We start from the raw sequence: 26,707 nt of genomic DNA, 5'->3' as shown, positions 1-26,707 counted from the left end.
TATCTTTAATTCAAATAATGGTTGGTGAGCCCTGAACTAGACTGAAAAACTCAATGCCAGTTTGCCCAGAATTTTAAAATTTGATAAAGTACCTACATTGTGGAACACTGTGTCAGCTTCTAGTGATTTGGCACTAGTACCCAGCAGTCAAATATATCCTCTGGGACAGTAATAAAATAATGCAGTCTATGATCATCCACTTTATAGTACACCACAAGTAAGCAAGGAGCAATGGTGCACCTTTTAGTCAAAATCAAGTTGAGTAAAAAAAAAAGATATGACAAAACCCAGCAAGCTTGCTAAATATACTAGGAATAGCAAATGCCGATTCAGAGTGTATAAGCTACCTTTATACATTCCTCCAATTAAAACATGCAACTCTCATACACTCCTAACAGTTCTCTGTTGTATTTGCATGCCACACTTCTTCCAAAGAACATCAAGAGATATACATGTGGTTTTCAGGCAGTTTCTAGTCTAGGGATCTGAAATCCTCTATCATCAGGGCTGAACTCTACAGATTACCTATATCAAGCATTCTGTCTGCCCACCTCTTCAAAGTCTTTCACTACCATCGGGCTAACAACAGAATGTTGTCTGAGACTGACTACCTACAGCTGCTTACCTCTAAACCCAACAATATAAAATACCGAATTGGTAAAAAATACAGCAGGTTTCAATACTGTAGTAATAGAATAACCCATTTGGTGTCAAAATAATATATAGAGAAAGTCAAGCAGAATGGAAGAAAAGTTTACAAGCAGTAAAACTTACATTAAACAAGAAAGCTTTCACTGTTTAGAAATGAAATCATTTTATAAATGAGGCAACAAAACCAGCAGAAAAGGAAGGTATGGTAGAATATTTTTTAAAAATATTTTTAAAAAGTGGAAATCCAGTTATGCAGAACTATTAGAACTCATCCCAAGCAACCTCTTCAAAGGAGATTTGAGGCACTCTTGCAACCTAAATCCCAAGGCTCCTTTCAAATACAGAAGGTAACCCAACACTGCTGTGCTATCCAACAACGTAAGTCATGCATAAGTTTAATAACCCAGCCTGTGCTAGTGAATGCTGCTGTAAACATGTGACTGCATGACAATTTACAAAGGACTTGAAGTAGTAATAGTCAGCATAAGAACATAAGAGAAGCCATGTTGGATCAGGCCAATGGCCCATCCAGTCCAACACTCTGTGTCACAAAGTGGCCAAAATACCCAGGTGCCATCAAGAGGTCCATCAGTGGGGCCAGGACGAGAAGCCCTCACAATGTTGCCTCTCCCAAGCACCAAGAATACAGAGCATCACTTGCCCCGGAGAGTTCCAACAGTACACTGTGGCTAATAGCCACTGATGGACCTCTGCTCCATTATGCTTTGGTGGTATACAAGAATATGATGCACAATGTGTCACACAAGTTTAAAACCATGGGGCTGCCACATCATCCAGTGTGTATTGCCAGCCTAATTACAGCCAAATTTTAATTCTCTAATGTACCACAGCCTAAACTTTCATTCAATATGCAGCCTAGTTCTAAAGCTGCCTTCTCAACCGTCCATCTCCCTTCCACTACATTCTAAAGTCATTAGCTCATTCCAATTTTATACTGGCCATCTTTCCCCCTGCAACCTTTAACTGACTTTTTGTTTTATTATCTTCCTTTATCCCTTCTTCCATTTTAACTTCATGGACTGGAGTACTCTCTAGTGAGGTCTGAAAAGGCTGTTCTCTCAGAATGAGTCAATATTTTAAATTCTATGGAATGCATTTGTTTTCTCCCTAAAAACATGCAGCCTTTAAAAGACAGACATTAAATTAAAGGCCTCAGTTCCTATTTTCTAAGCCTAACACAACCCCTGAAGGCTTACAATATTTGAATCACAGCTGGAGCTGTGGTTACCATACAGTTTAAATATCAGCTTCTTTACTGTGCAATTTGTTTTAAAAATCAAATCAAAGGCTATGTCATAAACAAGTGCTAATTAAGTAGCAAGCAAGAATAGGGCTTTCTGTGCAAGAAAGGTTCTTAAATATCTGCCTCACCACTCCCAGAAGAAAGAATAAATAAAGCCAGCTGGGGAAATTATGGGCCAAAACTGGCATGGGTGACAGAAGAAAAAGCATGGCTAATGTTAACTCTCCAGTAGTATTCTTAAAACATTGGAGTCAGGAGCACTGTAGATTATGACACACATCCTCTAGGTGAACAATGCCATATTAGCGTGGCAATGAAAATGTTATCATATACTTCTTAATAAGAGAACAAACCTATTTTCACCCAGCATCTCTATTTTAAACCAGTCAATTCTGAAATGAGAAGAAATCAAAAACTGCAGCTCTTTTTTGGCAATATGGAACGACTGCTGGGATGGCAGAATATTTATTATTTTTATGTCATCCTTTGGACAGATGTATTTCTTCACAACAAGATCACACTAATTTATTATAATCCCCTATTTGGTAAATTTCATTTATTCTTAGCTAAATGCTTAGCTAAGAATAAATGAATTTTTAATACAGTTTTTAGAAACACTTGTCACTGCTTCAGCATTTCCATTTAGTGAATAGGACTGATGTTTCTCTCAGCAGGGGGTGATATTTTAATGATGCAATGCTGCACTTCCTAGAAGACAGACAAGCCTCATGAGGCAGATTATAGGACTAAAGAAACTCACATCCCATTAAAAGCAGACAGCTCCAGACCATTTTAAAAATTAATTTTGTTTAATGATAAAATGTGTTATAACAGGTGGGTAGCCAATTGTAAAATTAACCAAAACATAGTTAAAGGAACAGAAAAATGCTAGAAAAGCAAATACAATAGTGTTCCAGCTATCAGTTTTCTGCATGCCTCTGGGGAAATATTGGGCACCTCTCTATACCTTATTTTCCTTGGCTACATATTAGATGCTGCTGCCTCATTCCTTTAAACTGTCATGACTGTGAAGAGCTGCAAGAAGACCTTCTCAAACTGGGTGAGTGGCGACAATGTGGCAAATTAAGTTCAATGCTGGTGGTGAGTGTAAAGTGATTCACATTGGAACAAAAAAAACGCACTTCAAGAATAGGCTAACAGGGACTGAACTTGCTCAGATCAAGAGGAAAAATAATCTTGTAGTTGTAGTGGATAGCTCAATGAAAGTGACAACCCAGTATGCTTCAGTGGTGAAAAAGACAAACTCAACGTTAGGAATTATTAGGAAAGGGACTGAGAATAAAATGGCTGATATTGTAATGTTTCTGTATAGATCTATGGTGCTGCATCATTTGGAATACTGTGTACAGTTCTGGTCACTGTATCTTCAAAAAGATACTGCAGAGCTGGAAAAAGTAAAGAGAAGGGCAACTAAATATTTAGGGGGTTGGAATACCTTCCCTATGAGGAAAGGCTGTTTTCTGTTTCGAAAACAGGCAACTATGGGAGGCATGATAGAAGTTTATAAAATTATGCATGGGTTGGAGAGAGCTGACAAAGAACATTTCTCCCTCTCTCCAAATACTAGAACTCAAGGGCATCCAATGAAACTGATGGGCAGTAGGTTCAGGATAGACAAAAAAAAATACTACTTTATATTATTATTAGTTATTAAAATGTGGAATTCGCTGCCAGAGAATGTAGTGATGGCTACAAGAATAAACAGCTTTAAAGAGGAGTTAGATAGATTCATGGAGGATATGTCTATCAATGGCTACTAGCCATGGTGATTGAGGGAAATAACCACATTCAGAGGAACTAAGCCTCTGAATCCCAGAGCAGGAGGAAACATCAGGAGAAGGCCTTGGCCTCTATGCTTTGCTGTTGGTAGCCCAAAGGAACTGGTTGGCCACTGTGTGAGCCAGAATGCTGGACTGTTCACTGGTCTGATCCAGCAGGGTTCTTATGTTCTCATGTCAGCTGAGTAGCATTTCACAACATCCCTGAAAGTTATACATCAAGTTTTAACTTAGAGGTTCCATATCACAGTGTCTGTATGGGTATACCCTCCAGAATGAATGAATGAGTGTGCGTGCACAGGCGTGTGTCTAAGTGAAAGGAAATAAAACTAGGCAGTTGGCTGTGTTAGAGTTATGTGGCAAGCAAGAGCCTCCTGCAGGTGACCATTTATAAATTAGAAAGGAGTATGATTCCACTTTGGGGCCGCCACTAACAGTGATTAACAGATACGCATGAGCAGATGGGCTAGTAATATCTGTGGACTTTTTGGCAAGGCTGAAACATAAACGTTACATCATGCTATACTCAGTGGAAAATCTGCTCTTCATTTGTATGCACTTGTGGAGCAACAATGTACCAATGTCCTTAAAAAGATGAAAAATGACCCTTATGTTTCACATAAGATAGGAATGGGAGCTTGTTCCACCAGGTAGAGGCCAAGACAGAGAATGTCATGGCCCAGGTTGAGGCTAAGTGGACTTCTTTTGGGCCAGGGATTATGAACAGATGTTGATCCATGAAGCGTAAGGCTCTCCCGGGGGGGGGGGGGCGGTAATACAGGAAGAGGTGGTCTTGCAGATATGCTGGTCCCAGGCCATTCAGGGCTTTAAAGGTCAGAACCAAAACCTTGAACTGGATCCGGTACTCAATTGGTAACCAGTGCAGCTGGCAGAGCACTGGTTGCATGAGCGCCTGTATAAGTGCTGCGGCAAGCAGGCATGCCACAGCATTCTGCACCAGTTGAAGTTTCCGGATCAGATTCAAGGGCAAGCCCACGTAGAGCAAATTGCAGTAGTCCAGTTTGGAAGTGACCATTGCATGGATCACTGTGGGAAGATCCTAGATGGATATGAAGAAGAAGAAGTAGAAGAATTGCAGATTTATACCCCACCCTTCTTCCTGAATCAGAGACTCAGAGCGGCTTACAATCTCCTATGTCTTCTCCCCCCACAACAGACACCCTGTGAGGTGGGTGGGGCTGAGAGGGCTCTCACAGCAGCTGCCCTTTCAAGGACAACTCCTGTGATAGCTATGGCTAACCCAAGGCCATTCCAGCAGGTGCAAGTGGAGGAGTGGGGAATCAAACCTGGTTCTCCCAGAAAAGAGCCCACACACTTAACCACTACACCAAACTGGCACCAAACTGTAGGGAGCCAGTTGTTTTGCCTGCTGTAGATAGTAAAAGGCAGACTTGGCTACTGTGGTGACCTGGGTCTCCACAGACAATGAGACATCCAGGATCACCCCAAGGCTCTGAACCCCCCAGTGCCAGCAACAGAAGTATCCCACCAATGGTTGGGAGCTTTATTCCTATACCTATTCCACCCTAGGCCAGACACAGGACCTCTGTCTTAGATGGATTTAGTTTCAGTCAGCTCTGTTGTAACCACCCAGTCACAACCTTGAGCACACAGCCAAGATTTTCTGGCACAGAGCCTGGGTGGCTGTCCATCAACAGATAGAGCTGGGTGTCATCAGCATATTGATGACAACCCAACCCATACCTCCATACTAACTGGGCAAGGGGGCGTATATAGATATTAAACAACACTGGTGACAGGATTGCTCCCTGCAGCACTCCGCATTCTAATGGGTACCACTGGGAGACCGTGTCACCAACTGCCACCTTCTGTCCCCAATCCTAGAGGAAGGAGGCTTGATTTTTTTTCTAGGGAGATGTGGGGTGTGAAGGAGGGAGCAGCAGGTTTCTCACTGACACCTTTGCTTGTCTTTGCTGTTCATATTGTAATTTATTGTAAGGAAGTTTTAATGCCTGATCCAGTGTTATCTTGTTGGGTTGTTGGGGTAATGGTTGTTATCTTTTATTTCTTTTATATTTTTGTATATTTTAAAGACAATTAAAATTTTATTTAAAAAAAGAATTTGCAGTGATCTTAAATATTCATAAGAAAACTTTGAATGGAATGCCTTCAATAGAAGCATGAACCAAATGCTACGAAGTGAGTTCTATCTTTTAAGATGTGGTTCATGTGGATAAGCAGACCACAGTGAATATTGTCCAAAAGCACATAAAAAGTAACTCCAACAACAACTTGATTCTTCAAGAAAAAAAATAGCTTGCAAAAATGTAAGTCTTAACACAACTAAGAGGACACTGCCAGATGTAAAAACTGAGAAAGTACTTGTAAACGAAGGCCGAAAACCAACTGTGTTGACAATGCAACATTATCACATATATAATTCTAATATCTGCAAATTTACTTTCCAGTAATCTACAATAAGGATCCTCCCCTATCATCCACTCCTCCTGACATATCCATGCATCATCATTTAGTTAAATAATGATCTTTATGAAGTGCCAAGAGAGGGACACCTAGAAGCTAAAAGATTAGAAGCATTCCTCACACAGATTTTCAATTTTCCCATTATTTACCTTAGAATACAACACAGATAGGGGCTCAGGCATTGCTGGCATCTCTCTCACTTTCACATACTCCCTGCCTATTTGGAAAACAATGTTTCATAGTGTAACCCCCCAACATTTTATAGTGGGTTTGGGGAGGGATATAGAGCGTACACAAAGTTTTTATGTTCCAGCTGTTTCCTACCACATTTGTACAGATACTTTCACATTAGCTCAGTCTGATAATGTGCTTCTGTTTCTTTTACCTCTACCTTTCCCATAACTCCTTCCTAGTCAAAAGGTTAGCAGCTACTACTGTTTTGATTTACTTCACTAACAAGAACTATAATTTAGTATTAAGTACTCATGAGGAATTATAGTGCTTAGGGCTGGTGAGTAATTTGCCAAGGAAGACCAGTTTAGCTACATAAAATAAATATCCACCTGAATATACTAGCACTAATCAGGGCGTGAAATTAAACTTTTTATTCAGTAGAAAATAACTGCTGCAAGGCGGCGATTTAATCTGGAAAGCAAATATTAAGGTCGGCCAATTCGTCTCAATGCCTCTAATATATATGCTAAGAGAAAGGTCATGGAGCACCAAATTCTACTTTCTAAGTCCATGAAGCTAAATACTCCAATGATGTGTTAGCAAATTTACCATTTGTTTTTACTAATTGCATATATTTAATGAAGCAAACAAAACAAAAAGCTAACACAAAATGTTAACTTGAAACCCACACTTCCCTTTGCTGTACCTAGAGCAACTGAAGAATAGGATCAAACAACAGGAGTAAAGGGAGAGAAATAAGGGTTTTGCACAAAAACCTTAACCTGAGGGTTCAAACCGGTCATTGCTTAATTGGTGCAAATTTTAATAGTTTTTAAAGAGGTACCAGGAAGTGAGGAGCGTAGTTAAAACTGATTCTTAAAATGTTGAAAATGGCTTTGTGGACCACATGGTCAAAAGGGTGGATATAATGTAATAGCAGGACTGCATGCAGACTGCATGCAGAAAGTCCCATGCTCAATCCTCAGTAAGTTCAGTTGGGAAACATATTTTTTCCTCAAACTTGATAGAGCTGCAGACAGTCACAGTAGACCATACAGGACTAGATGGACTGATTCTGTATAAGGTAGCTTCATATGCTCAGGACAATAAAATAAATTATGGTTTGCCATGCTATGACATGTATATATCAACCTACATCTCTTGATATTGCCTTGTTCCAGTCACAGGAGTCCTAGTATACAGACGGAGAAATCCTGCCCAAAGGTTCTTCCACCCCCGTTGAAATAGAGACAGCTTTCTTGTATGTACAGTAATCAATTCCTTCTTTTGAAATAAGTGGGACTTCTCATGTGTGGAAGAGATCCACATGTATAAGAGCACAAGCAGGAATGCAGATCAGAGAATCTGTGCTTGATAACATTCCCTGCCTCCCAAAAAAACAAATTGTTTGTCTGTTGTTGAGAACATAATAGTGATTCTGGTCCTACATGTAGGGTAGATGGTGTTGCTGGAGGACTTCTGCTCAATTCCTTTGCCTTCAGGGTCCAGCAAGGCTCCATCTTGCACCCTAGACTTTTCAACATCAACATGAAATAACTAGGTAAGATCATTCAGAAATTTGGAATGGATTATCACCAATATGTAGACAATGCTCCATGCTACCTAGCTCTTCTGGTTCATCCCATAGAGCAGGGGTGGCCAACAGTAGCTCTCCAGATGTTTTTGCCTACAACTCCCATCAGCCCCAGCCAGCATGGCTGGGGCTGCTAGGAGTTTTAGGCAAAAACATCTGGAGAGCTACCATTGGCCACCCCTGCCATAGAGGCTGTAGAAACTGTGTACCAATGCCTGGAGGGAGTTTGAGAGTGGTTCCAGGCTAATAAACTAAAGATTAATCCTGACAAGGTGGAAAGTCTGAGCTGGAATTTAAAGATGTCACCCATTCTGAAGGCGGTTACACTCCCCTTAAAGCAGGTTCACAGTCTGGGAGTGCTCTCTGACCCAGGCCTACTGCTGGACAAGCAAGTGGTAGCTGTAGCCAGGAGTCCCTTTTGCCAGCTTTGACTGGTTAGTCAGCAGCGCCATTCCCTGGGCAGAAAAGATCTGGCCACTATGGTGCATGCCTACATTACATCTAGATTACTGCAATGAACTCTGCATGGAGCTGACCCTAAAAAGTGTTTGAAAACTTTTTTTATTTCAATAAATTTCAATAAATAAATTTATTATTTCAATTTATATTCCGCCCTCCCTGCAAGTGGGCTCAGGGTGGATTACAACTGTAACTGACGAAAAATGCTGACGAGAATGGATCAGAGGCCATGTCACTACTCCCATCTTGGCCTACCTACGCTGGCTCCCAATCTGGTTCTGGGCACAATACAAGCTGTTGCTAACTTTTAAAATCCTATATGGCTTGGGACCAACATGCCTTCTCCCATATGACCCTACCAAACTTTTACCATCATCTTTGGAGGCTCTGCTTCAGACATCCCTGCTTTGAGATGGCACACTGGGAGAAGACCTTCATGGATGTTGTGCCAAAACTCTGAAACCCATCTGTGCTCTTCCATTGCCATAGTCCACCACTGAGTAACTGCTTCTTTTATTTCATCTGGCATTCCCTCAGTGATCTTTTCTTCCTGCCTTATGTTTCAATTGCCTTTTCTGTGTTTGTGTATTGTAACTTGGTTTTAACTGTTTTAATGATGCATTTGTTGGTTTTGATGGGTTTTAAGATGTGCTATTATAACATTCATTCTTAATCTGTTAGCCCCCTTGGCTAACAGGGCAACAAGGTAGGGCAGAACATTTTTAAATAAATATGTTAATTGTATGTTTGTAAAACATGTAATGAAGAAGTATTTATTCTCACTCTTTACATCTAATATTTAAAATCTATTCCTCCTTCTCCACGGCTTGGGGTAAACAGAAAATAACAAAACAAGTCTGAAATATCATTAGAAATAAAATATGGTGGTAGAAAGTGCTGTAAGTCACAGGTGACTTACAGCAATCCAGTAGGATTTTCAAAGGAAGAGGTGGTTTGCTACTGCCTGCCACTGAGCAGCAACCCCAGACCTCCTTGGTTATGTCCAATACTCCCTCTAAGCTGTGAAGTTTTGTGAGCAAAAATTCTGCTTTGTGAGCTACTGGCATTAAAGTTGTGAGCTACTGAATACATCAGTTTGCTCTGGGGTCATTTTTCCTGAGCTAGGGCAAAAATGTGTGAATTGGAGGCTAAAAAACTGTGAGCTAGCTCACGCTAACTCAGCCTAGAGGAAACACTGGTTGTGTCAAATCCAAATGCTTACCAAGGTCAACCCTGCTTAGAAGTCAAGGTCTGATGAGATCAAGCTAACCTGGGCCACCAGGCCACGGCAAAAAAAAGTATACACATATAAAAAGTGCAAGCTTAAAAACGTTATATCTCTAAATACAAATAAAAACCTAGAGTCAAGCAGGATAACACTGACAAGACCATTGTTCACTCAGCAAAATGTCTTAACTAAACTTTAGAGCAACCTACTCAATCAAATCAGGAACCTCTTCTAACTTAAGCTCTTCTGTGGCCCATGTCTTTTTGCTGGAACATTAGCAATTAAGCTGGTAGGGACAGTGTCCTGTGGAACAGTGTTTACTGTATAAACTGACTCAAGATGTCAAGTTAGCATAGCTCATCGCAATCTGGGGTAGGCCCAAGGGCTATAAACAATGCATTGTCTGTCTATGAAGATGCTGGCAAACAAAATGGGAGGGGGGCAGGGTTGTACTTGGCTTGACCAGACACACTTGGAGCAAGCCAAAGCCCAGTGACACTGCCAGCATGTCAGGGTTTGACATTAGACTTGGCTGGTTTCTGGCCAAGTTTGAAAATGATGATAGGATTAAGCTATGCCATCTCCTACAGTGATGACCTCAGCAATGCTACCAGTGCCTCAGTAGTTTGGGCAGAGATCTGGCCCTGAGTGCAAAGCAAAAGGGTCTCGTGAGCTGCTGCTGGCATGCGTGCTGGAGATTGCCTTTACCTGTTGTAAGGGATGCAAAATTGCAAAGCTGTCCAATAGGATTTAGTGGCAATATATAAAACTGTAATTAACATACTTATGAGCTGAGAAGCATTAAGAGTTGGAAGGCTCTGGCACAATCCTATTCATCATGTATAATGCTGTAACTTACAGGCAGCATTGTAAGACAAACTTGCCCCATTTCTATCATACAAGTGCAAGTTACATCAATAGAAAACCACTGACAACTATACACATCTGTTGGATCAGCATATGAGTCTACCACATGAGTTACTGAACATTACGTTTTATATGTATTTTAATTGTTTTGTGTGTGTGTTAACTGTTTTTAATTGTTTTAACGATGTTTCATTAGATTGTTTATGATTTTAAAATTTGATTCTATCATGTATGTTTTAAATTGTTAGCTGTCTTGGTGGCCCTTTATAAATAAAAATAAATAATAAAATAAATTAGGTCACAGTCACTAGTACTGCTGCCAGATTTGTCAGAGTGGCAACAAAATTTCACTTTTTTAAAAGTGTGGCCAAGAGAACAAAGTACACCTCAGAAATTGCATTACTACAAGTCCCCTCTAGTGACACTATTTGGGGAAAAGAGATAGCACCCTTCACAATAGCAGTTACAAAGACACAATCCATTAACTGGTGTGGGGGATATCACTTAGCCAAAATCTTGTAGTGTTCTCATCTTCTTTGCAAGTGCAATTATTTAGTCTTTTTAGAGAAATATTCTACATAAATCTGAAATATGATTTGGGGACGCATCAGATTACTGCAAAGCCCTCTACACGGGGCTGCCCTTGGCTCAAACACGGAGGTTTCAATTGGTGCAGAACACAGCAGCCAGGTTGTTAATAGACCTTCCTATATGAGAACACATACAACCTGTGCTGAATGCGCTGCACTGGTTGCCTATCGCATACCGGGTTTGTTTCAAGGTGTTGGTTCTTACCTTTAAGGCCCTATATGGCCAGGGGCCTGCATACCTGAGGGACCACCTTTCCCCACATGTTCCCCGGAGAGCACTTTGGTCTGGATCACAAAATCTACTTACAATCCCCGGCCCTAAGGAGGCCAGGCTCATGTCAACTAGAGCCAGAGCCTTCTCTATAGTGGCCCCAAGCTGGTGGAATGAGTTACCGGAAGAGGTCAGGGCCCTTAGAGAGCTCATACAGTTCCACAGGGCCTGAAAGACAGCACTCTTCCACCAGGCATTTGTGAACTAGGCTGTTGGCCAATACAGTTTATAGCAACATGTGAACCAACAACAACAATCTGTTGCATAGCAGTTGCAGAGAGGAAAACTTAAGATATGCTATACAGAGAATTATAAAATTAGAAAATGTAAGATCATGGAACCGAAACACTTTTTAAAATGTATTTTATGTCTATTTTACTCTATGTTTTATGGTTTTAATGTTGTACTATTACGTTGAATCATGCGCATGCATGTCTGTGTGAGCCGCCTGAGCCCGCCTCGGCAGGGAGGGCAGGATAAAAGTGGAATTAAATAAATAGATAAATACAAAGGAGAATTGTTAGAATTTCTCATTCATTACAGCATAAATTCCTCTGTGTTAAAACGTACAGAATATTCAAACATGCCAACTTAAAAGTACCAAGAAAAAAAGTTAAACGTGCTTGGCAAAGGTATTTAATTAGAAATCTAAACTAATAAGGTTTAGCTCCATGCATTGGTAATTAGATGAAACTGAAGTTGTTGCTAGGCCATTCATGAAAACAGATGTTGTTTCACAGAACCTTGATATCTTTCTTAAATACCTTTGAAAACAAGGATCAGAAAATATGAACTCTTATAAAAAGGGCTTTATTGTATTTTTATAGCATATTACATACCTTGTAAGAATCAGTTTGTTAAGTGTGAATGTCAGTTTTATTTTCTGTCCCCTTTTTTCGTGGCTATTTACAAGCTTTGTAAGAAATTGTTCTTTAATTAAGTCTAAACATAGTTTTATATAAATGGATTCCTGGAATTAAAAACGTTCAGACTTAAGAAATGATTGTTACAGAGACTGTAAGAGGCCGTAAAAAAGAATGCCACTTTAAACAAAGATTTCTCATTTTAATTAAAAAGATAATCATCAGAACATTCCTACATTTAACAGAACCATTTGAAGCTTCTTTGGGGGAAAAAAACTTTTTTGATGCAGGCATATGTAGGGTAGTTTAGATGATATTTAATCAAAGTCCCAGCCAAGGCTATTCTACTGTGTTTTTAAGTACTGTATCTGCATTTTAGTAGTTTATTCAAAAAATAACACTGCTTATTAAACACATCCATAGAATGCTTGCAACAAAACAAACCCAATGCCAATTTAAGGAATCGTTTTGTGGCTTTCCAAATTAATGGTTTCAAACAGATTTCTCCAGATATATCAGCAATACACACTATGCATCCCATAGATGGAGTTTACAGCCCACACAAGTGGCTGCTGCTGTTCTAAAGAGGAAAGCATCCATAACCAGCAATCACAGTTCTGCAGACCGAAATATCAGAGGTTCCCTTATTCAGGCTTTAGCAGAGCTTTTTTTTGAGCAGGAACGCACAGGAACACAGTTCCGGCTGGCTTGACATCAGGGGTGTGGCCTAATATGTTCCTGCTGGCCATTCCTACAAAAAAGTCCCATGTGGAACAATGGCAATGTCAAGGGGTGTGAGTTCCTGCTGGGCTTTTTCGACAAAAAAAGCCCTGGGCTTTAGTGATTATTAAGATCATGGAATATTTTCATCTGCCATACTTTAAAATGCCTCGAAGTAAATGATGACCTCTGAATCAGACAACGGTTGTGCCTCTGTTGCTTCTACTGGATTTGTCTGCTGCTTTTGATACATTAGACTTCAATATAACATTGAAACACTTGGGAGGCAGAAGCAGGTATTCAGGGAATGTGCTATAGACTGGTTTAAATAGTTTCTTACAGACTAAACTCAAAGGTTTGCTACTGGAGACCAGTTATCAGTGTGGGATTTGTCCTATGGGATTCCACAGGATTCTATTCACTCTCTATGTAAAACCCTTAATAGGGGTGTGCAAAAATAAAAACACATGCATTTCCTCCTCCCCCAATCTGGGTCTACTGGACCTAAAAAATATCAGTACTCATGTCTCACGCACTGGTCAAACAGTTCTTCTGGAGGGCCAAAAACAAGGCATGGAGGCTGAGGCCTTCCCCTGAAGTTTCCTGGCACTCAGATTCAGAAGCTGACTGCCTCTGAATATGGAGGTTCTCCTACCCTGACTCAGCTGATCTGGCCACCCAGATCCATGCCACAGTAATATTGAGACTAGAGCTACAGTAATGCACTCTCTCCCTCAAAATCAACTCAGAAAACCCAGTTAGTGCAGAATGTCACAGCTCAGTTATTATCAGAAACTAGGCAGTGCATGCTTTTTACACCCATTCTGTAGTCACACCACTGGCTGTCCATTTGTTACCAGGTTCAATTTATAGTACTGGCCATTACATACAAAGCCCTAAATGGCCTTGAACCCTCATATCTGCAGGACCACCTCTCCTCCTATGTCCCACCACAATAACTTTGTTCATCTGAATAGGTCCTTCTATGGGTGCCATCCTAGAAATGGTCAAGATCAACAACTGCCTATACACATGCATTCTCTGTAGCAGCTTCCATTCTATCGAGTGGTCTGCTTGAGAAGCTCAGGAAGGCTCCCGGTTTTGGCTTTCCACAAACGATGTGAAACAGAATTGCTCCAGAGGGCACTTTTGTAAAGGAATAGGGCTATATTATAACAATATTTCAGGAAGATGTTTCACTAAACAGAGCAGGACCATGAACTGTACTGCTGATATGTGTTAGCTGACTAGTTTTAACCTCAGATTCATATACCCCCTCTGACCTCCCATTTCAGGTAAACCGATGGGTTGCCATTATGTCCCAATTGGAAGATAATGATTTATGGCTTTCCCTTTCCATCAAAATCAGAACCGGAAATAAGCTTCAAAGTATCTCCAGCTCTTATCCAGAAAGCAAGAGCTAACCATAGTTTGCCTGTTTGGATGGAGCAGCTAACTATGGTTTGCTAAAACCAGGAAGTTTGGAAAAGAAAGCACACAAGCTCAAGGCTCAGACCTAAAAGATGCTATGACCAAGCCAAGCTAATGATTCTAAGTTTGCAAGTAGGCCAGAGAGAGGACCCATCCAAAACAATGTTTTATAAGAAACAGATTAGAGCACAGGTATCAAATGTCCAGCCCATGGAACAGCACTGGCCTGCTTTAATCAGGTCTGCGAGGCTCTTTTCTCCCCCCTCTCTTTGAAGGCCCAAGGCTGCCAAAGTTCTCAGCTCCTTCTGCCTTGTCTTTGCAGGATGAAGCAAGAAGCAATTCTGTGCTTGCAAAGCTGCAAGTAAAATGTAGAATGGACTATGCACTAAGGTCTCTGTGCCTAGACAGACTAATCTGGGAGTAATTTATTTGGGCACACAGACCTCAATGGAAAACCCATTCCATGTTTTCCTTGCAGGTTTGTCTGTGCTGCAATGTATTTTAATGGAGTGGAGCTCAGCTTCACTTTTCAGTATTTATGTGGCCCGATAGAAGCTGTTCCTTGATGGAGTTTATAACCTTACAAATAAAGGTCTGCTGAATGAACCTTAGAACTGGTGCCTAGTGAATAACCTGGGAACCCACAGCCAAAGGGGGATAGTACATTGCCAATCTGAGTAGACCTGGGGGCAGGGGAAGAAGTTTGCAATGCTCAGAAATTTCATGTTTTCCTAAGTCCAGAGCATTTTATATTTTTAGTTTCTAGTTATTTTTAGTTTCTGCTGAGATCCTTGTGCTTTTTCTTGATGTTTTATTTCTAAAAATGCATTGTCAAATCCTACTATTCCCTCACCTTTCCATTTTAAACAAGCATTGCAAGAGTTTTAAGCATGTTTGTATTTTAAGTTAAAATAATATATTTAATTGCGTTTCTCTGTATCCTTTATAAAGTTTAAATCTCCACTACCTGGCATTACATTTTATGATATGTATGGCTTGGTCCCATGATGTCACATTTAAGTCAGATCCAGTTTTCGTAACAAACGAGTTCAACACCCCTGGCAACTGCTAATGAATGATAATACCATTTTGAGACCTATACTGCTTACATGATGTAACACAAAGTGGTACAGAATCTCTATAGCTCCCCAAACCTTTCCAGATCCAGAATTTATCCCACCTCTGCAAGTTGTACTAAGCACCTAGTCTCATCTTACTAATTCTGTCAGAGAAATCCCTCTGCCAGTAGAATGAATGTTTATCTGTCCTATCTGAAGAAGGCACCAGATGGAACAGCTCAGCAGAAATGCCCTATGGAATCAATCACAGAAGTGGAGTAGGGAAGGGGAGGAATAAAACCAAAAACTTGCCTAGAAAGTGACTTAAGCATCTCAAAAAACTGAAGGATCTTGTCCCCAAGACAAGTCAGTATGTCGAGAAAGTACTTTGAACTGCTAGCTTAGGACTGAGGAGAAGTAACTGTATTTATAACCTTCTTGCTAATGACATATTACTACCTTGCTGTGTATTAAGGGGTAAGAAACTGACATAAACCAGTTAGCTTTGGGACATGCTCTACAGAAGCATTTCCAATCCTAAGGACCTGGGTTTGGGGTGGACACTCTAGGAGAATAAAAGGATACCTAGTAAAAACATGAATAGGATTTGCTTGTGCCTTGGTGTGGATGATGTAAGAGTTCTGATTTCAAAAAGAAAGAAGAGAGCGCTTGTTTGTGATTGCTTTGGGAAATTGTAGGTCTCTGCTGGTTTTAGGTTGTGTGAAGAGCCATTTGAAAAAATAAAAGAAACTGGCAAAGTTCCCCCCAAAAGGATCTTGGTTTTGCCAGCCCAAGGTATTTAACCAGCACAATAATCAGACAAGACTATACCCTAGGCTAGACAAGACATATTCCTTTTCCATCCAGCAGTTGTAATTGCTATACAAGTTCATACAGTGGGCTGGTGAGGCTATTTCAAACTAATGATGCCCTTAATCATTCTTATTTCTTGTAGTGTAACTCCAACTGTTTGATCTAAACTCTAGAAAAGTTCATACACATTGATTACCAATTTTATTATTATTACACCTAACTGTGGCTAGGATATTTTCAAGATGTCACCTAGAATTTACTTCACATGGAGCTGAACTAATTCCATGGGAGTAAAATCCCAGAAGGTACAGGGAATACTAGGGGTACAAGGAACACTACAATTAGTATAATATGCCCAAAGAAATCAAGACATTAGCTTTGTAACTTATGAGAGATAATCTTCAACAATAACAGATCAATGGAACTCTTTTGGTACCAGTAGCTTTTTGACAACTTTTTTTACTTTTCTACCTTTACTGTCAGATATATATTCTAGTTAAATACACCAGCTTTCAAAAAAAGCCAGTAGTCTAAACAGAGGGGGGGGGGAATCTGCTTTGCAAGCTAAGAGTTAAAGCAGCTAATTATTAACAGTGACACTCTGCTCTGCTCTTCTGTTTTCATCTAGAAACAATAACGGACCTCATAAACCAGTGCTGGGCACTGGTGCATGAAGGCAAATAAAATTTATTTATTTTATTCGAATTTTAGCCCACCCTTCCTGTGGAAAGGCTCAGGGCGGGTTACATCATAAAAACAATCAACTGTAAAAACAATAAGACCAATTTAAAATATATAAAATCTAAAACTACAGAGTGACAATAGAGACTAAAATGGCATGTTCTGCCTCACAGACATAGCCTATTGTCCAGGTCCAGCAGATTGTATAGCGCTGGGATGGAATGAAGGGGGGAGGCCAGTAACAAGTGACATCCACTGCCTCAGCTGAAAGCCTGGTGAAAGAGCTCTGTTTTACAGATCCTGCGGAATTGGAGCAGATCCCACAGGGCCCGGATCTCCAGGGAGAGCTTATTCCACCAGGCAGGGGCCAGGACTGAGAAGGCCCTGGTCCTCATTGAGGTCAGATGGATGTCTCTGGGGCTGGGTATTACCAAACGTTGTTGGGTCGCTGATCATAAAGACCTACGGGGCTCATACAGGAAGTGGCAGTCCTGAAGGTATGCTGGCCCCTGGCCGTATAGGGCTTTAAAGGTAAGTACCAACACCTTGAACTAGACACGGTACTCAAGAGGCAGCCAGTTCAGTTCACACAGCACATGATGGATCTGTACCCATACAGATGACAATGTCAACATCCATGCAGCAGAGTTCTGCACCAGCTGGAGAAGGGTCAAGGGCAGCCCCACATAGAGAGTTTACAATAATCCATCACATGAGTCACTGTGGCCAGGTCGTGGGGGGCGAGATATGGAACCAACTGTCTGACCCGCCTCAGATGGAAAAAGGCTGATCTGGCAGTGGTGGTAACCTGGGTCTCCATAGTCAGAGGCATCCAGGAATACCCCCAAGCTCTTTACCCTCGACATGAGCATCAATGGAGCCACATCAAAGGATAGGAGCCTGATCTCTGATCCCAGCCCCCTGTAACCTAGGCACAGGACCTCCATCTTCGATGGATTCCATTTCAGCTGGCTCTGTTGCAACCAACCAGCCACGGCTTGCAATGCGACTACCCAGTTCCTCCAGGGCCAAATCCAGGCGGCCTTCCATCAGCAGACAGAGCTGGGTGTCATCTGCTATTAATGACACCCCAGCCCATACCTCTGGATAATCTGGGCAAGGGGGCGCATGCAGATGTTGAATAACACTGGGAGGAAGAATTGCTCCCTGCAGCACACCACATTGTAATGGGTGCCGCTGGGATAGTTCACCCCCAAGTGCCACCCTCTGAAGTTGGATAACAGATAAAACAGAGATGGCGGACCTATATGGAACCAAGGGTTTGGAGACTGAGGGTTCCTGAAACCAGCTGCTGGATTTTCACGTGGCAGGAGGCCAACTACCTACTTACAATGTGTTTGTAATAGCTATCTTTAAAGATGCTCTGGAAGCATTAACTGGTGCATAACCATATGGACCACCGCTTACTGAAGAAACAGCAAGAGAAGGAAGTATAACTCCAATTTTAGTTCTCCAACTTACTTTTCATGCTCAAGAACTGATCATAACATTTAAAATCCTAAATTACCTGGACTACACATACCATCATTTGACTGATAACACTAATACTGTCTTTCATAACCGAGACAGATTAGGTGATGAGTTCCTGCTCCATAATCCTTTTATTAACATGAGAATGGTAGAACAGAGTTCCCTCCCCAAGAAGCCTCACCACATCATTTTTATCTTCCTTCTGCCAGAAAAGTAACAAAAATTTTATATTTTCATAATTTTAAAACCCCTTGTCTGGCTTCTCAGTCCTGGTCTTATGTTTTTCCCATTTTGCTACATCATTGTTTTACTAAAAACACACCAGGTGTTACTCTGCCTGTAAGTAGTTTTTTGTGCTCCTTGCCAAAGCAGAAGCACAGATAAATTGTTATGTTTCTGAAACGCATCTATCATTCAGCACACATACCTGACGTTTGAGAACATTCACCAGTATTTAAATAAAGGGTTAATTCATTTCTGTACAGTGACCAAGTAGATTTTGCATTGTAAAACCATTAATCTATAATACACTTGAATTCTAAAGACAGGAACTGTCTTTCTGAACACTAGTCTCCATTTTAGAGGTTTTGAAAATACTGTTCAAGGATCAAAATAAATGAGATGCTGAGAGATCTGTGTGTGAATATTCGCTGCATCTGTTAAAGCTCAGTTAGTCATGAACCATTCAGGTTCAGTTCAGATCTATTTTGGGAGGGAAAAGAGTGTAAACCTCACGCCTCCATAGATTTTTGCAAACTGAAACAAGTCTCCCCACATCCTTTAAAAAGATGGCCAAGAGTTATACTTCCCTTTTCTCCCCTTTAAAGGGGATAACAGCAACTCAAGGGTAGCGAATTTAATCAGTGAAACCAGGAAAGGGTGGATGCATATGAGTGGCAGTACTTTTCTTTTAAATGATCTCTGTCACATCTAATTTGATTGTTTGCTACAACTCTGTATTTGTTGAACTGTAAAATGAGGAACTGGATTTATCAACTTCTGTTCAAAATGCAGGACAGTAGGCAGCAACAAGTTTAATATTGACAGAAAAGTCAAGACAGAAAACTTGAGCTCCATCCTGACGGTAGAACTATCCTAGTTCAGTAGTTATTTGCTGCTAAAAAACTTAACACATGCAAAAATAATTTAAACTATTTATTTATCAAATTTATATCCTGCTCCCTCTCCCACAAAAGGGACTCAGGGTGGCTAACAACATTTAAAATACACCAATAAAAACAATACAAAGGTACAATAAATAATATTTAAAATATAAAAGAGTTCCAAATCTTTCCCCATTGAAATATATCAAGCAGGGTAGGATGTGTAGATGGTGAAGACACAAGTAAAGTATATAGGTTGCCTGATGGATTGCAATCACCCAAAGGCTGCCTAAAGAAGGGCAGTCTTGCATGCCTTGTGGAACCTAGGGATGTCCTACAAGGCATGCATGCACCTCTTCAGGCAACTAATTCCACAGGACAGGGGCCACTACTGAGAAGGCCCTCACCCTTGTTGACACAAGGTGGGAAGTTTATGGCCAGGGACCTTCAGTAAATTCCAAGATGAAGACTGAAGAAGACAGGGAGGATGCCAGGAGAGATGATCCATAAGGTATGAGGATCCCAGGCCATTTAGGGCTTTAAAGATAAGTACCAACACTTTGAATTGGTACTGAAAACTAATTGGGAGTCAATGCAGCTGCCATAGGATAGGTGTTGTATGTGCGGACCAGGACACTCCTGTCCACAATCTGGCAGCTGCATTCTGGACCCCTCACAGCTTCTGAAATGTCTTCAAAGGTAGCCCTGCATACAGCATGTTACAGCAGTTCAGTCTTGAAGTGACTGTTGAGTGAATTACTTAGGCAAAGTCTTTCCAAGGCAGTTGGCAGGCCCAACACTGATAATACACAGTCTTTGTCACCAAGGACACATTATGAAGAGCAAAGAACTGAGCCATACTCCCAAATGCCTGATAGAACTGAGTGTAGAAAGACAGATCCCATCAAGGGCCGGGAAAAACAGCCACCCCAGTGGTCTGGGCTTCCCCAGCCACATCATCTCTGTTTTAGATGGATTTAACTTCAACCAACTCTCACCTAGCCATTCCACCACTGCATCCAGGCAGGAGGCCAAGACTGGAATTCTGGCAACAAGACACTTCATTAAAAAGAGGTGGGGCTGACTGTGATCTGCATATTAATGGCACCCCATATTAATGGCACCCCACTTACAATCTCTGCCAGAGGGTGCATACAGGTGTTAAATGACACTGGCAAGAGAATCAACCCCTGTGGAACTCCACAGGTTAGGGCATGAGGTGACAACTTCTCTCCACTCATTATTACCCATCTGAGACTGACCCTGAAGGAATGAGGAGAACTAGTTCAAGGCCATACCCCTCTCACTTTGGGAGGCTAGGCAGTTGACCAGGATCAAATGGTCTACTGTGTCAAAGACAGCAGGCAGATTCAACAGAATCAGTAGCACCATCTGGCTTGCATCAAGGTGTAACCAGAGATTGTCAACCAGAGGTATCTCAGTCCTGAACCACAACTGGAAGTCAGATTGGAAGGGATGTAGGGCAGATGTCCCATCCAGGAATTCCTGAAGCTGTTAAGCCACTGCTCACTCAATCACCTTTTGCAGAAATTGAAGATTAGAAACTGGGTGGTAATTGGCTAGATCCCTTTCATGTAACAATGACATTTTCAGGACAGCTGTCACCACTGCCTCCTTGAGGGAACTACAGAAAGCCCTGGGAGAGTGAGAGATTTATAGTATCTTCCAAGACTCCTCCTACCACTTTCCTGGAGGTGTTAACCAATCAAGAAGAGAGTAGGCTGCACAGCCACTAGAGCCCTATCAACATCCACATGAGAAAGTGGGTTGAAGGAGTAAAAAAATGGACCTGATTGCACACACAGGGCCCCTAGATTCTTACTGACTCCAAGTCTGGCAGCCAAGTCTTGGTGAAGGAATGAGACTTTATCTGAAAAGAACACTGCAAAAGTGCCACAGCTAGTAGCCAAATTTTAACCTACTGTCAGAGCCATCAAAGGGGTGGTCAATTGCATCATAACTCTAAACAACTGAGCTAGATGTAACCCTGCAGATGCAATGGAGGCAGAAAAATAAGAGTGCTTTGCTGCCTTCACTGCCACTTCATAAGCCTTCAAGCATGCTCTATAAAGTGATCACATTGCTTTGTCACCAGTTTGTCACCAGCACTACTCTAGCCATCTAAGCCCCCTTTTTACCAGTTTTAGTTCATCCATATACCAGGGACCCATGGGACAATGAGGACACTGGGGGACAACTCAGTCCATGACCCCCTGAAGACCCAGATTCCAGGCATCAGTGAGTTCATCAAGAAAGCTGCCAGCAGAGTCAGACAAATCCTGCAGAGTGTCCCTAGAGAGGGAGGAGGCACATCTCAAACCAACCTTCTCAAGACAATGATCAGTCCATGACACCAGTTCACAAAGAACCACTGAATCCAATTCAATTCCTGTACAAAAGATCAGATTCAGTGTGTGGCCTGTTCTATCTGTGGGAGCCAATGCAACCTGAGAGAGTCCTAGTGATGCCATGGCAGTCATAAAGTCAAAGGAGGCACCAGTCAAGGCAGCATTGGTGTGGACACTGAAGTCCCCCAAAACTATCAATCTGGAGGAATGCAAAGCCCACTCTGTCACTGCCTCAGAAGGGAGTCAACTGGTAAGTTAAGTGGGCGGTAAACCAGCAAGATTCCCACCCTCTCCCTGGCACCCCATGCCAGGCCTACACATTCCATACCGTCAATGTTTGGTGCAGAAAGCCATTCGAAGGAAAAAGAGTACTGGATGAAGATTGCCCCACCTTCCTGTTTGTGGCTGATGAAGGACTGAATATCCTGGGGGTCACCTGAGGGAGAGCCATCACTTCATCGTCGTCCACCCAGATCTCAGTTGAACATGCCAAATCAAAATTGCCTTTGCTAATAAAAGTAGTCTCAAAATCATTCAAATTATGTAGACAATAGAGTAGTTGTTGCCATGCCTGGACAAAGATGTGAGCTTATACAATGTCCATCCAAATCAGTATGTGCTTGAGATAGTTCCTGACAAGAAAAACTCACTGGACACCTGCAAGTCCCATGTCCAAACTGGAGGCTGTTGTTGCCACCCCAATTCAGAAAGAGGGGGGCCTGATGCCCTGTGGATGAGCATGGGCCTGGTTTTTTGAGGACGTATGGCCAAGAAGGCCCCAACAGCCTGCCCTAGGAAGCCTGAAGACGCCAAGTTGCACCCCCGAGCTCATTTACCAGTTTTTGAGCACCTGATTGCTGCCATGACTCCAGAACTAATCACAGAAAGGTCACCTATCCCCAAAGGGTCTTTACTGATGTTAATCCTAGAGCCTACCACTCCTGGACCTGGTGACTGGTGCTGCTCCCCCTCATGCCATCTCCCTACAATTGAACCCAGCATAGTTAACAATCAGAAGTAGTTTCCAGGGCCAATGCAAGGCCTGCACACTTTGGAGCACCATCTCAAACTCCCATGCTTGCCAGACTTGCCCGGTATTTCCAGGCAGTCTCCCATCCAAGTACTAAGCAGGTCCAACCCTGCTTAGCTTCCGAGATCAGACAAGATCGGGTGTGTTCGGGGTGGTATGGCCATAGGCCCTAACTGGGATATGGCAGTGGCTTAGTGACATAGCTTGTACTTGGCTTATTTAAAGTCCTGGGGTTCAATTCCTGAAAACTCCAGGTAAAAAGATGTTGTCCTAAGCTCTGTACTGTAGTCCTAAACTGCGTTCAATCCCAGCGGAAGCTGGGTTCAGGTAGCTGGTTCGAGGTTGACTCAGCTTTCCATCCTTCCGAGGTTGGTAAAATGAGTACCAAACTTGCTGGGGGGAAAGTGTGGATGACTGAGAAAGGCAATGGCAAACCACCCTGTAAAAAGTCTGCCGTGAAAACATTGTGAAAGCAACATCACCCCAGAGTCAGAAACGACTGGTGCTTGAACAGGGGACTACCTTTACCTTTTTAGTACCTTTAAGACCAACAAAGTTTTATTTAGAATGTAAGCTTTCGCGTGCATGCATACTTCGTCAGATGATGAAATGGGGTACAGTGAGTACTACTACATATAGCTGGTGGGCAGTGGTTAAACATGCAAAATAGTACAGTTCAAATCCAATAGCAAAATAGTGAAATGAACAAATTAACAAACTGAAAGAATAACAAGTTTGGTCCAGATAGCATCAGTTGTGTGAGAAACATGGTTCTATTGCTTCAGACCAACACAGCTGCCCAGCTGGATTTCTCTATACTTGAAGTTGTGAGAGCTACAGTAAAAGTAGACAGTACCAGGCCAGATAGACTCAGTGTAGGCTTAATATGCAGTTGAGCAGCAATGTTCCCTCTAAAATGCAGAGTCCTGTGAGCAAAAATTCTACTTTGTGAGCTACTGGCATTAAAGTTGTGAGTTACTGCATAAATTAATGTGCTCTGGGGTAATCCTTCCTGAGCTAAGACAAAAATGTGTGACAAAGTCCTATGAAGAAAGGTTGAAGGAGCTGGAGGCTAAAAATCTGTGAGCTAGCTCACGTTAACTCAGCTTAGAGGGAACACTGTTGAGCAGTATCATCAACTGCCTTGGGCCTACAATACTAGAACTAAACTCCCACCCCAAAAAACTCACAAAGACAGAAATCTCAATGTACAGAGGTTTCTCCAGATGCATCTCCTAGCTAAACGACTGGTGTGCAACCCAGCAGCAGATCTAAAGTCTCACCTTAAGAGGGACCTATAGGTAAATTGTCTGGTTGTCTGCACAGGATCTCACAGTACCCTGAATGTGGTCTAACTGCATGAGATTTGTGAACCTTTTGCCAAAATTCTGTATACAGTTGATAGAATCTTCTTTTTCCACTTCTGGGAAGGAAAATCACTCCAAGGAGCAACAACTTCTAGACGGATATGGAAAGTGAAAAACTGGTCTCTCAGAAGAAGCACAGTTCACAAGACCCAACCAATCTTTTCTAGCACCCATCTATCTGAGGCTGCAGATGTTCAAATGCAGTGAGCCAACTGAAGGAGCCAGAACCCTTCACTAAATCCATCAGGTAGCAATGACTTTTATAAATGATTTGGATGAAGGAACGGAGGAAATGCTTATTAAATTTGCCAATGATACTAAATTTGGACGGGTTGCAAATACAGTAGAAGACAGAAACAGGATACAGGATGACCTTGAGAGGCTGGAAAACTGGGCTTAAACCAATAAAATGAATTTTAACAGGGATACATGTAAAGTTCTGGATTTAGGAAGGAAAAATCCAATGCATGGTTATAGGATGGGAGAGACTTGTCTTAGCAGTAGTATGTGCGAAAAGGATCTAGGGGTCTTAGTAGATCATACGCTGAACATGAGTCAACAGTGTGATGTGGTGGCTAAAAAGGTAAATGCAATTTTGGGCTGTATCAACAGAAGTATAGTGTCCACATCACATGAAGTGATGGTATCGCTTTACTCTGCTCTGGTAAGACCTCACAAAAAGTATTATGTTAAGTTTTGGGCACCACATTTTAAGAAGAATATAGACAAACTGGGAGAGGTCCAGAGGAGAGCGACGAAGATGGTGAGGGATCTAGAGACCAAGTCCTATGAAGAAAGGCTGAAAGGGCTGGGCATGTTTAGCCTGGAGAGGAGGCAGCTGAGAAGTGATATGATCACCATCTTCAAGTACTTGAAGGGCTGTCATATAGAGGATGGTGTGGAATTGTTTTCTGTGGCCCCAGAAGGTAGGACCAGAACCAATGGGTTGAAATTAAATCAAAAGAGTGTCGGGTTCAACATTAGGAAGAACTTCCTGATTGTTAGAGCGGTTCCTCAGTGGAACAGGCTTCCTTGGGAGGTGGTGGGCTCTCCTTCCTTGGAGGTTTTTAAACAGAGGCTGGATGGCCATCTGACAGAAATGAAGATCCTGTGAATTTAGGGGAAGGTATTTGTGAGTTTCCTGCATTGTGCAGGGGGTTGGACTAGATGACCCTGGAGATCCCTTACAACTCTATGATGATTTTATGATCTGGTAGCTTACTTCCTCAACTGGACCTGGAAGGCAAATACAAGGATTGGCATTTTAGCAAAGCCCCACTTAAAAGGGACTTGAAAGTTCATTTAACATAATAAATATAGTCCTGATGAAGAAAAACAGTATGTACATGCTCTTCTGCATGCCAACAGTCATAGGATTCATCTTTTCCCAAAAGAAGCTGACCCAAAAGGGAAGGCAATCACCAACTCCAGAGTTAAGGGGCAGGCTAGAAAGGATTATCCCTCCCAGATGGAAGAGGGCAGCTGTATAGTTTGTGTAGCCTTGACAAACTGTGAGGGAGTGCCTTGGGCAACTTAAGACAAATGGAATGACACAAATAGAATGACACACTGGAGCCAAGTGGGTGTTGCTCTCTGGAGTCCTAGACAGGAGAGAGAAACTGACAATGAAGCTTGTGAGTATGTCACTAACTGTGCCTGCTCTTTTTGTGTCATCTGGACTGTGACCATGAGAGGAGCTGGTATCTGACTCAGGTAAATCTGTCCTCTACTCTCTGCTTGTACACGTTGAAACTAGGGCAAAAGTGGTTGCAGTGTCTTCCACTACTGTTTTGTTGATCCATCAGTGGAAATACAATTGGAATATTTCTTCTTCAATGATCAGGAGAATCATGAGGGTGGGATAGAAAGTCCCTTCTGCATTCTAAGACATTGATCAGAGATTGTCTGATTCTGCCAAAGGAGAAGAAAAATTGTCTCTTGTCTGCCTAGGAGCACAGGAAAAAACTGCTGCTTTGAAATGAAAAAAAATACTGGCTATGTTCCCAACAATAGTTTAGGAACAGCAAAATGACCCGGTTCTCTTTCGGAAGTTATTGGCAGAAAAAGGAGATAACAATTGCTTCCTCTGGACAGACGACCAAGTTTTGCTGGCCCTGCCATTTACAGGAGAAGTTAAGATTTTGTTCCATGCTCCCCTACCAGAAGAATGAAAAGGGACACTTAAAAAAAAACAACTACTGACAGTAAATTAGAGACTTCAGTAGAAATATAGTGATGAATATACACATGACTGTTCCCAGCAATTACATGAATATTATTCCACAACGGAGGCCAGCTGCATTTGGTAGTTCACAATAGCTTCTGAGGTTGGCACATAGTGAAATTCAGAGGATCAATAAGATGAACAACTCAGCACCTTCCCTATGCATTCCTTTGGCCTTGATAATGAAAGTATCT

The 26,707-nt window shown here is 41.8% G+C and overlaps 1 protein-coding gene and 1 pseudogene across 12 annotated transcripts in view; both read right to left on the bottom strand.

Moving 5' to 3' along the window:
• BTRC (beta-transducin repeat containing E3 ubiquitin protein ligase) overlaps positions 1 to 26,707 on the bottom strand; it is a 184,895-nt gene that overhangs the window by 156,385 nt on the left and 1,803 nt on the right. The gene's annotated exons all lie outside the window — the stretch shown is intronic.
• LOC132574558 (5S ribosomal RNA) lies at positions 22,972 to 23,090 on the bottom strand (annotated as a pseudogene).

This window comes from Heteronotia binoei, chromosome 6 (genome assembly GCF_032191835.1).
Source record: "Heteronotia binoei isolate CCM8104 ecotype False Entrance Well chromosome 6, APGP_CSIRO_Hbin_v1, whole genome shotgun sequence".
In the NCBI taxonomy this organism is placed as follows: domain Eukaryota; kingdom Metazoa; phylum Chordata; class Lepidosauria; order Squamata; family Gekkonidae; genus Heteronotia; species Heteronotia binoei.
The sequence above is the reverse complement of the archived record's forward strand: the minus strand, read 5'-3'. Positions and strand labels throughout refer to the sequence as shown.